Source organism: Durio zibethinus, chromosome 5 (assembly GCF_047325235.1).
Source record: "Durio zibethinus cultivar Kanyao isolate XHJ-2024 chromosome 5, ASM4732523v1, whole genome shotgun sequence".
Lineage (NCBI taxonomy): Eukaryota > Viridiplantae > Streptophyta > Magnoliopsida > Malvales > Malvaceae > Durio > Durio zibethinus.
In genome coordinates, this window is record NC_143166.1 from 5030963 (window position 1) to 5043418 (window position 12456).

Sequence of the window (12456 nt, forward strand, 5' to 3'; positions counted from 1 at the left end):
ATACTCGCTATGTTTTATTAGTTTTAAAAATTTACAGGTTTCATTCTTAGATATCGACTTCTGATATTCTTTATCGGGGACTACCATAGGATTACTTAGACTTTTTTCTTCTTCTCTGACCTTTGTTTTTTCTTTTTAGTTTTCTCTAGTGTTTCTAGAGTATAACATTTCCTACTTCGAGTCATACTTCCTATACCTATTATGTTTGCAGTATCCGGATTAATCATGACATCATAATCATACTTTCATAGCACTACTTTATTATTTTAGTATAAAAAAAGCTAGAGACTCTAAATATCACTACTGGTCAAGAGATGAGCTTTTTTAGCCTTGGGGTTAGCTTTTCATTATAATAGATTGTTACCAGTCTACATACAAACCTATTCTTTGAATTAATGGTAGACATTTCAACTTTTATTAAATCTTTTTTTTCTTTATAAAACTCTACCCGACATGTATCCATTAACTTCTGTACCTCTTAATAGAATTGGTTGCAACTTTCGATAGAATGTTCCAAAGCACCTTGGTGATAGTCATAGCTTTCAGTTGAATTAATCACTCCAGAGTAATCTAAAGATTCTATTGACTTCAATATACCAACTTTAAGTAAAACTTTAAACACCTTGGCCATTAGGGTTCTGACTTTATCTATCTCGATTTTGACATAGCTTACTTGTCCATCAATCAAAATATTTATTGATGGTCTAGTATGGTTTGGTAGAGGGTTCTCATTAACATTTCGAGCCCCTCATTGGCTGGTATCAAAGTTTAACACCCTTCATTGATTAATTATTGCACTTTATGCCTTAAAGTAGTGCAGTTTTTTGTAGAATAACTCTTATTTCCATAATGATTATCATAATACGCATTGGGATCATACCAATTGGGAAATAAAGGTTTCAAATGTTCAATGATAATAGGGGCTAATAAATGTTTCTCAATAAGTTAAGGGTATAAATCTATGTATGTCATAGGGATAAGATCGAAAGTCATTTTTTTCTTGGGTATTTCTTGGGGTTCTTAGATCATTACTTAGATTGAGCTTTCATTCTAGTTTGGTAAGTGCAGTAAGATAGTTGTATGAATAGGTGGGTGTCCGAAAGGATAGCTGAAAATGAGGTGGATAAGTTGATTGTTATAGTGACTGATATAGTTGATATGGATGAGGGATGGATGTAACATTATTTATAGGAAGATAAAAAGTTTGGTACACTGGTGTGAGGTATGGCATTAAACCTTTGAATTGTTGCCCCACATAGTTTACTGTTTAGGTTTTATTTTCTTTCTTTTTTTGTGTTACCTCTTTTTGTGCCACTTATTTCTCCTACATCGAGCTTGCTATTCTTTATGGCGTTTTCAATAATCTCACCTAATATCACCATATCTGTAAAGTTTTTAATTACATTGCCTATCAATTTTTCATAGTAAGGTACTTTTAAAGTGTTCACAAATAAGACATTTGTCTCTTTTTCAATAAGAGAAGGTTGTACTTATACAAACATATCTCTCCATCTTTGTGTATACTTTTTAAAGTTTTCTGTTATCTTTTTTTTTTTAACTTTGTAGTGATAGATGATTTGAAGCTGGATCTATGACATGCTGGTATTGTGTAAAAAATACATTGTGAGCTCTTGCTAAGAATGAATACGAGTTCTATCTAGTTTAACATACCATCTGGTTACAGAACTCGTAAAGCTATCTTGAAATATATGCATTAATAGCTTCTGATCACGAACATGTGCTGTCATCTTATGATAATACATGGTGACATGAGTCATTAGGCATTTTATGCCATTATATTTTTTAAATTTTAGAACCTTAAATTTAAGTGGAATGACCACGTATGGAATTAAACAACATTCAACTATTTTTGTAGAGCCATGAAGTCCATTCCTTTTACAGCCTTAAATTTTTTTCTAATAGTTTCATCTTCTGCTGGGTACTAGTATCTTTCATTTTTTCATGTGTCTTTATCCCTAGTTTTCCTCTTTCTTTGGGATCATCCATGTTAAGAACCAAGATTGGCTCAGGTGGTTTCATCATAATAGGATTAGTGAAATTTTGAAACTGTCCTAGAGCAGGTGTGCATGTCATTCTTGGATAAGGATTGAAATATCCTCTGAGAGTAAGAATTTGTACTTTGGTTCCTTGAAAATGTTAGGTCGATCGTGGCTCAAACTCTAGAGGGTAAATAAGATCCACTATGTTTGACGATTGCTCTTGGAAGTTGAGATTTTCTTTCATCATTTTTTCTTCGTCAAGATTTTTATGCATGTCTATTATCTTACTAAGATCCCCATTTAGCTCTTCTTAAGCCTTCTTAATCCTTTTAAATTGATTGGCTTGTTCTTATTTCATAATTCTTGTTTGAGCTCTAGTAATGTATGAATGATGAGTAGGTTGAGTCAATTTTTGGTGAACGAGCTATTCTTGAACCTTTATTACTATAGATTTTTAAAAATCAAAATACCATGTGTTAAAATTTTTATTTTTTATTTTATTTTGATTTAAAAAAATGGTGCACATGATGCATGAATGCAAGTGGGAGATATTTACTGTTGGACAAATTTCAACACAAAAAATTTTTATTGATTTCATACAACTTTTGTTACATGAGATTTATCATCCTAGAATTATATCCGTAAAAGCGTTTGACTTACTCATAATGATCTTTTGCTTCGTGTAAAAAGTTTACTAAGTGCTGTCCATATTCTCTTACATAATTGACTTCTCTTTTTAATGCTTCTACCTTTTTAACTATCTCCCATACCTTTTTTACTGCCTTGCAAACTTGACTGGTTAGGTGCTCTATGTATTATTGTCTCTATAAGCTTTCTACTTTCCATTTCATGTAAGCATCTCTTTCTGAATTGCATGTGAAGATCCAATCTTTTTTCTTTCTTTACCACTCATTTATTATTGCTAAAATATGGTTCTTGTGGTCTTACAGTTGTAGCTTCAACCTTTAGATCATCTGGTGAAGCGATTTTTTTAGTACTTCAATGTGTTTTTTTCTCTCTTTTATAAGTATGGCCTTCAACATTTTTTTTTCTTTTTAGCATTCAATCGATCTTGTTGAAGCTGTAGAGTACAATCCCTTTCAATTCTAGCATTCTTAAGAAATTTTGTTGATCTCTTCTTACTTTTCAACTACTTTCCCTTTTCATTGATTTATTTCTTTTTAGAGCTCATCCATTTCACTTTATCAACTAAGGTAAGACTTGGTGACTTTTTCAGTCTTACATTAGACTCGTAATTTCTTATTTTCTTGATGTAGAGCTTTTAAATCATTTTTGGCCATATCTTGTTCTTTTATGACGTTCTTCAATCTACTCTCTTGTACTTTTGTTTCATATTTCAATTATCTCATCTTTTCGTGAAATCTTAAATTTTCTTTTCTTATTTTTCTTTTTTAGCTACTAATTATTTTTTGACAAGTTCGACCTCTAATAATTGCACTTTTGTCAAAAGGTTAACTGATTGATGTGAGCCATCATTAGGAGGGAGTACTATTCTTTAAGCCATTTCATTTTTCAAATCTGATAATCAAAAGTAACTTTATCAAGGAGAGGCCCTAGTCTTATTTTTTACATTTTTTTTCATGCTTGGATTAACTGTTCTGAGGTCCTTGGTGGATTTGATTCCCTATAAATGAATTCTACTTAAACTAGACCATGAGTGGCAAGAACAAACTGCTTGACATCGAATTACCTAAGCACCATCAATAAAGCGTAACTTATAACACCCTATAGTCCTAACAGTGATATCTATGGTTCATTTTTTCCATGATACAACATGAGCACACAAGGCATCTAAGGCACCACCTATTCTATTTCATTATCAATAAGCCTTTGTAAGAATAAAACCCACTATTTTTTGGTTTTTATTATTGGTCATTAGCTTTTGTAAAACTTTTTGATTGGTACCTTGTTTCAGGATATGACTTCTGATCCACATATACAATAGTGGTGCACACTCTATAAACTGTCTTTTTCCATTCTGTAGACAAAAATTCAATATCGAATGGTTTCAGCTAGGACTGCTGGTGTGTGATTAATTACATGGGTTTCAATTTGCACAAAAGGTCCACCATTGTTATCTCGATATAACTCAAAGTCTTCGAGAAGATCACTGTGCCTTACAATGCTAAAGCAAACACAACTATGCCTTGATCATCATCTAAATACCCTTGAATAAAATTTTAAAAAAAGTTCAAACGAATATCGAGATGTTCACCTTTATGTTTTGCGAAAGAATCTATGGTTTCCACCTTAACCCCTATAAGCTTGGCCAATTGTTTATGATAACTAGATTTCAACTTTCGAGTAAACACTTTATCTGGATACTATAGTTCTATCCCGAGCAAAATTGAGTATCCTTCAATGGTTGGCACCAAATCTTCTTCATTAAAAGTGAAGCATATATAAGATGGGTCTCAAAACTGTGTAGCTACCTTGATCAACTATTCATTAATCACTATTAGAATAAAAGATGCAATTTGCCTATACTTCTTGTAAAAGCTTTATTTCTTTTCTTCACTTAACTGACCCCAGATGATAGTTAAGTTTTCTAAATCATTCTATATGAGATCCAAATACACTTTTTAGGGTAACTTAGATATATAATCAGTAGGCAAAAAGTCTTCACTCTTTTGTTGGGCTTCCTTCAACCAAACATATATTTCATTATATGATTCACATGGGACATTAATAGAGGATGAGCAAATTTGTAGTTTTAAGGGATCTACGAAGAATTTTTTTGGAGAAAAATATCCTAGAGCAAATACCTCAATACAAGACTGTATGATATGATTTACATAAAAAAAAATTGAGTTAGTGAGAGGATGTGACTTAAAATTAAAAAATTTTTATTTTTGTTTTGAGATTTTTTGTTTGTTTTATTTTTTATCACACACGACTTTTATTTCTATACGTTTTGGTCTTAAGTATTTTCTATAATCGTGTAGGCGAAGCTTTACCTAAGGTTGGCTTCCTACACCTTATTACATGTTTGGTTTTGATTGACACATATCTAGAGGTTCCCAAATTATTTCTTATTGTCATATATGCTGGACTAGCAAGGTACCTCGATCCTCACCCACTATAGGTTATGAACAAAAATAGTTTAATTTGAGTAAAAGTATTTCGCTTGCCATTGTAGAGATTATCATTTCACGAGAGCATAGGTACTTTACTTTCTCCTATAAGGAACAAAGCCCGGGTATAGAGCTCATGTATGAAGTGCAACGTGTCATTGTGTGTACAAATATTTTTTAATTTATTGAGAATAATATATACAGATAAATAAAAGCCATAAAAAATGCATATGGAAATTTTTTTTTGTTTTCAATTTGTTTTTGATTTTTGATTATTTTTTTGAAAAGAAATTAAAACCTAGGAACTTAAAATTAAATATCGATTAAGACTGTTTAAAGCAAAATTGAAGATAACACATAGTTTAATTTTGGCCTGACTCTAAAAAAAAATGATATTCCTAACGGAGTCGCCAAGCTATCGTAATGATTTTATAGTTGCCTGACAAATTTAGAGATGAAAAAAAAAGAAAACGGAGTCCCCATAATCTTTTTTGGCTAGGTGCGATTGGCCATCTATCAAAACATATCATTTTAATAAAATCTTAAAATTAATTAAAATTTATTAAAAAGATAAGTTTATGATCTGTGAAACAATTTGGGTCTGAAAGATGATTATGTGTTCGAAAGATGATTATGTGTACGGCAAAATTAACACCTCTATAGCGTCCATTTAAAACGATACCAATTAATTACTGTTATTCATTGATTTTGATAAAAATAGTCTTATTTTTGGTGTTTGAAAATAGTTTTCTTGACTTCTTTCATTTATTGGAATTTGTATTTTTTATTAAAATTTTTTATTTATTGTTATTCCATTTTTATTCGAGAAAAATAAATTGGAACCATTTTATTTAAATAATTCTTAAAATATTCTAGTACGTTGGTAATATTAGAAGAACTCTTTCTCACCTAGAGATTTTTTAGGTCTCACTTCTTGGAATACCTTAGAATCCCATCCTCAATAGCCTGGATTTACTTTTTGTAAAAAAAAAAACTATGTTATGCATGTAATGCAAATGATAATATGTTGATGCACACATTTTATTTTACTCTTAGAAATTTTATTATTATTTATTGTTATTATTTTGGAGAAAAGAGAAAATTTTATTATATAGAATGTTTTTTACAAATATTTTAATACACTGGTAATATTTAAAAAATTTTTTTTTACTTGGAGATTTCGTAAAGCATCACTTCTTGAAATATTTTAAGATTCCCATCATTAGATAAAATTTCTTTTTTTTTTCTCATTTTTTATCACTTCTTTATAGCCCAAAAAAAGAAAATTTTTTTATTATATTGAAAACTTTGTATAAATACTCTAATACATTGGTAGTATTTAAAAAAAATTATGACTTAGAGATTTTATAGGTATCACTACTCAGAATACTTTTGAATTTTATCATTGGATAAAATTTTTTTTCTTACATTTTTACTATTTTTTTATTTCTAATTTAAAAAATTCACAAAAAGATAGGTATCATAGTCATTAATTATTATTTTTTATCATTACTTTATAAAGTTTATTTCAAATTTTAACTAAATTATAAAAAATTTTAACTATATATTTCATTATTTATTTATTTTATTCTTTATTAATATTATAAAAACAAAAAAAAATATTCTAACAAATTTAAGCATTTTAACATGCATAAATACTAATAATAAAATTTAAAAGAATAAAAATAATATTAAAAAAAAAAAATCAAAAAAATTTTTTTTACTTGAATTGGATCGGTCAACGTCAATCTAGGTGGGCTGGTCAATAGCAGTCTAAATCGATTTGGATTGATTAGTGGTTCAACTGAACCAATCAACGGTTGAGGGGTGCCGGGTCTGGTGTGCGGATCTTCTAGGTCATAAACGACATTGTTTTGGTATTGGTAGCAACTTTAAAAGCTTAATTTTTTTAATTCATTTTTCTTCTTCTCTCTCTATGTTTCTCCTTGACTCTTTCTCACTCTCTCTCTAACTCTCGTCGATCGTTACCACTCCTAAAATCCAACGCTAGTGAGCCTGTCATTCATTGATCTCTATCATTGTCTTCATCCACTGGTCGTCGGTTGCCCAAAAACCTAAAAATTTTAAAAAATCTTTCCTTTAACTCCCTAAACACAGATCCGAGACTAGGTTTGTGAGAAATGACCTCGAATTGTGTAGATCGAGGCCCAAAGTTATGGCCAAAATTTTTTTTGTGTTTTTTTTAAAGACATTGAAATCCTCGCTATTAGGGGTTGAGTTTCTTCGTGTTTGTTTTTTTTTTGTTTGGTATTTTAAAGGTTTTTTACAAAGATTTTCTTGGATCTAACATATTTTTTGATCTTTTTTTTTTTGTAGAGTTTTTTCGATGTCTTCCTCTGTTTTTTTGGATCTTTCATTTTGTGACTTTATTTATAGAGCCAAATCAATATCAAAATCTTAGATTTTTTTAGATTTAGTTGAACTTTGGTTGTTTAGGATTAGGGTAACTATTAAGATGGCTACTGGTGGATGTTAGGATGGCAACTATTGGCTGTTAGAGCTGCTGATAGTGCGGTTACTGAGTAAAAAAAGGTGCAAGAAAAGAAAGAAAGAAAAAAAAAAGAAGAAAAAAATGAAAAAGAAAAAAATGAAAAAGAAACAAAAGAAAAGAAACAAAACTGAAACAAAAAAATAAAAATAAAAAATAGGTGTTCACGGTTAATGATAGATAAATTACCCATCCCAAAGAAAAAATCAAAATGTACGTGTTCGGTGATTAATGGAGTAACGAAAACTGTTTGGAGTACTCTTGATTAGTCGATATCATATACAAACTGTTTGGAGTGGCAATAGCAAGAAAATAAGGTTACGGAGCAGAGTCACACACCACTTCATGTTTGCGTATGGTTTATCAAGGCTCCCTTTTTTTTTTTTTTAATAAAAAAATTCAACCCAACAAAACTTAGAGAAATAAGTTATATCCGTCCTGAATACAAAGTCATGGACTTTAAACAAAAATGGGCTGATAAAATTTGTCAACAGGCCCGATAAACGGTGGATGGGTTCAGTTCACGCTTTGACCTCCAACTCCAAGTTCTGACATGAGACAATTTTCCCACGTTTTAGATTTTCTGCTTGTCAGCTCTACCTATCTATACCTATAGATAAAAGTTAAACTACATTGATTCGCTATACATTGTCCCTATTCCTTCATGGCTCACGAGAGCCTTGAATGTGTTTTTTTTTTTTTTTTCTCAAATGATTTCTCCAATCCATCTAAAGAGAGAGAATATTTTGATTTTGAAGGAAATGGCCGAATGGGTATTGATTGCTTTTTAGACGGGATCTCTCTTTTTGAGGTTCATGAGAAGAGATTTGTTTACAAGTAAGATGGAACCTAAGTTTTGGCAATGTTTACAAGTATGATGGATAAGCTTTCCGCTTTGTAGTTTACATGAGGGCTCATAACTTTGTGGCCCATGTTACGACCCGTTGCCAAATTCAAGTCCAATGGCTTTTTAGTCATTTTATCCAAATTTAGGGTTTCTGGTCCTCCACCGCTATAAAACTCCACCCTTTGCAACATATATCATTCACTACTCTTCTCTTTCAACAACTACCCATAAACTCTGGCTGCTATCTTTTTGATATTTTTCTTTAATAAAAAATTATTGATTCAATTCAATAGCTTTCGATAGGCGTTGCGTTCTTTATTGGCTTTTATAAGAATCCGGAAGGGCGCGTCAACGAAAGCGTAAATCACCTTCAATTCCAACGATTCATTTAAAACATTGCATGCTGCGCGTTTTCACAGCAAATTGTAGCCTGTAATCAGTTGGATTCTGCCATTTTTTTATTTAGTTCAAATTACATCAGTTGACTCTGTTTTTCACAGGTTTCAATTTCTGAAATTTTAGTTTTTTTATTTTCTCTTTGTTCTGTAGATTGCAGTTGCTTCTTACTGGTGAACGCTCTCTGATTTAACAGCGAGGGATGTTCATGTTTCCGAAGCATAAATTGATTAATTTTGGCCAATTTTAAACAGCGCTCTGCATTTTATCTTTACTTGCAGTGTGCTACCTGTCTCTTGGTATATATAAATTTTTTCCATCTCTATTATTTTCCTCGAAGCCCTTGACTGTTTTAGCATAAAATTGAAATAAAAATCAATTTTACATAATGACAATCAATTGTATTTGCTTGTACAATCATTATTACACTTAATTTCACTTTCATTTCACTGTAATTATTGATTTTAATCTAATCTCTATAATAATTAATTTCACCGATTATTTTTAATAATTAATATTACCTAAATTAATTTTACCGTAATGGATTTTAATAAAAACGAACAAAGCAAAGAAAAGTGAATCAAAATATCAAATAATAGTAGCAGGGCAACTCGCAATATCATCATCGCAATAATTAAAACAAATGCAGTAGTTCTAAATGAAGATTTTGGTAGCATAAATAGCAATTCCAAAGAGTAATTAAGTTATGGGACTTATTCAATCGACGCAGCAGCGAAACATGAATGGCTTCTCCATTTGACGGCCACATTCAGTGCAAACCATCGTATCAGGGATACTTTAGCAGTTTCAGGTAGCATCAAGCGAGAGCAGTGTTAATCGGTTCACAGCCCGGGTGTCATGAGTCAAGTTTGTATAGGCTCATGGTTAGGTATAAAATGACATGACCCACTTATGTATAAGGCTATGATAAGGTAAAGATGTCAAGAGGCGAGTAGATTCTATGTGTTGAAAAAAAGTGTTTTTATATCAAATATTGTAATGATTTTTAGTAGCATAGTTATAAAATTTTATAAGCTTTTTAAAAAAGGTGAGCAATTTGTATATTATTGGATTGTTTTATTGGTTAAGGTATGTGTTAGACTATTCATTTAAGGTTACCATTTTGACTTTGTCAATGTGTCGTAATAGTTTTGAGATCATCAGACGTAAAATATTTTATAATAAAAAAAATAAAAAGAGAGTCGTCATCAATCTTTTTTTAGGGTGTAATTGATCACAAAAAAAAATTTATCTTTTTAACAAAACTATAAAAACGAGTTTAAAGTTTATCAAAAAGATAAATTTCGATCTACGAAAATCAGGTTGAGTTCGGAAGTCGATTACGCATACGGAAGGGTTAGTACCCTCACAAGTCCATAAATTGGTACCAATTAATTATGCGTTATTTTCGATGTTAGATGAAATAATTTTAATTTAAAATTTAATAATAATCCCCTTTCGTTTAAAAAAATAAAATTGTACTAAAACTCTTTATTTAGGAATATTGAAAAAATCTTTAAGTTAAATAATTATCTTCAAATTCTTTAACATCTAAGCAGAATTTAAAATAACTTTTTTCGCTTAAAATTTAATACAATAATCCTTAAAATGAAATAACACTTTTTATAAAAGATAATTATTGGTGACTTTCTAACATCTAAGCAGAGTACCAAGAATTCTTTCTTTCGGAATGTTATTTTTACTTTATTTTATAATATCACAAATAAAATTTATCGTCCTTTTTTCATTATAAAACACTTTATTATCAAGTAATAAATAAAAATTAAAAATAGAATAATGCAGACAATTACCAATGATAATACGCTAACGTATGTATGCCAATGAATGTTATGTAAGATGAAATGCAATTTTAAAGTTTGGTTCTTAAGTATAATGAGACCACCCCGACTCTTCAACATCTAAGCAGAGCTTATGTGCGATTATTTATATTTAAGATTCCAATTTACTATTATACTTTTTATTTATTAATCTCATTATTAATCGAATTAAGAATTCGTATGAAAAAACTTAATGAAATAAAGTTTCCTAAATACCCCATTATCTAGGCGATATTCAGGAACAAATCATTTCATATAAGATTTTCACACATATCCTTAAAGTTTTAAAATGATTTTGAATATAGGCTTAGGTCAAGGTTGTAGGACTTGCATGATTTTTGGGTAATGATTAGGGATTATGTGTTAAATTTAGGGTTTTTAGAAATTTGAATTTTAAGGTTTTGGATTTTAGGGTTTGGGATTTTAGAGTTTTATGGTTTCAAATTTTAGAGTTTTAAGGTCTCAAATTTTAGAGTTTAGGATTTTAGGGTTTAATTTTAGGGTTTAGAGGTTTGAGGTTTTGATTTTAGAGTTTCATGTTTAAGAGCTCGAATTTAAGGTTTGGGATTTTAGATTTTTGACTTTTGAATTTAGGGTTTCAATTTTAGGGTTTGGATGTTTTAGGGATTTGATTTTAGGATTTGGAGGGTTTAATGTTTTGTTTTTAAAGTTCAGAGGGTTTAGGGTTTTGTTTTTAGGTTTTAGAGGGTTTAGGGTTTAATTTAAGGTTTAAAGTGTTTGGGGTTTAATTTAGGGTTTAAAGGTTTGGGGTTTAATTTAGGGTTTAGAGTGTTTAGGGTTTAAGAGTTTTAGGGTTAGGTTTTAAGGTTTGAAGGATTTAGGGTTTCAATTTCGAAGTTTTGATTTTTGAGATTTTAAAAAAACGCGAACATCTCTAAAAATCTTCAACATCTAGGCAGACTTTCAGAGCAAGTTTGATTTTTGTGAATTTTAAGAAAATAAATTTTTTATTATAAAGTTAATATTAATCTATTTAATTTTAATATTTTTTATAATAATAATAATTCTCCAACATCTAGACGAAATTATTATTATTTAAAGTACGATTGTATTCCTTCCAACATCTAGGTAGGAAAAAGTTTTTATTTATTTATTTTTTATACATATATTATTATTATTTTTTATTCAACACTTGGATTATTAAAAAGGAATTAAAAGTTTTTTAAAACATCATTATTATTGTTATTGTCATTTAATTATTATTATTGTTAATTATTAGTATAAAACAAAAAGTATTTAACTTAATAAGCTCTAAAACTTTTAAAGCATGCATAATAACAATAATAATAATGTTACAAATGATATAAATAAATAATATATAAAAATATAAAAAAAATTTTAAAAATTTTTTTTACTTGAACTGGATCGATCAATGGCGATTTGATTGGGTCAAAAATAGGGGTGGTTCGGCAAACGACTCGGTTGAACCGGTTGAGTGGCAGTTCAGCGCACGATTCAGTTGAATCGATTTAAGGCTGGTTGAAATGGGTTGACGGGTCGATTTACGCGGATCTTAGGTCGGGTAACAAGCACGCGCAGATTCTCCCTATGCTTAAAACGACTTTGTTTTGCTCATATGGTTTTTTTTTATAAAAGTCAACTTTTTTTTTTCAATTCATTTCATCCCTTTTTCAGAAAAATAAAATTCCCCAACCTTCCAAACTCTCTTTGACTTTGGCTAGAGTTCGGTGTTGTACCATTGCGTCGGCTGTCGTATGGGTTGTCGATGATCGAAAAACTCTAAAATTCA

At 29.9% G+C, this 12456-nt stretch overlaps 1 long non-coding RNA gene and 1 other non-coding gene across 2 annotated transcripts; both read left to right on the plus strand.

Annotated features, from left to right (window-relative positions):
- The first annotated feature begins 7344 nt into the window (after positions 1-7344).
- Positions 7345-9955, plus strand: LOC149518712 (uncharacterized). The gene is made up of 2 exons (XR_016342457.1): positions 7345-8883; positions 9001-9955. It is a non-coding gene; the product is annotated as an uncharacterized LOC149518712 (long non-coding RNA).
- Positions 9007-9154, plus strand: LOC149518713 (small nucleolar RNA snoR137). Its single transcript, XR_016342533.1, has one exon. It is a non-coding gene; the product is annotated as a small nucleolar RNA snoR137 (small nucleolar RNA).
- Positions 9956-12456: the final 2501 nt, after the last annotated feature.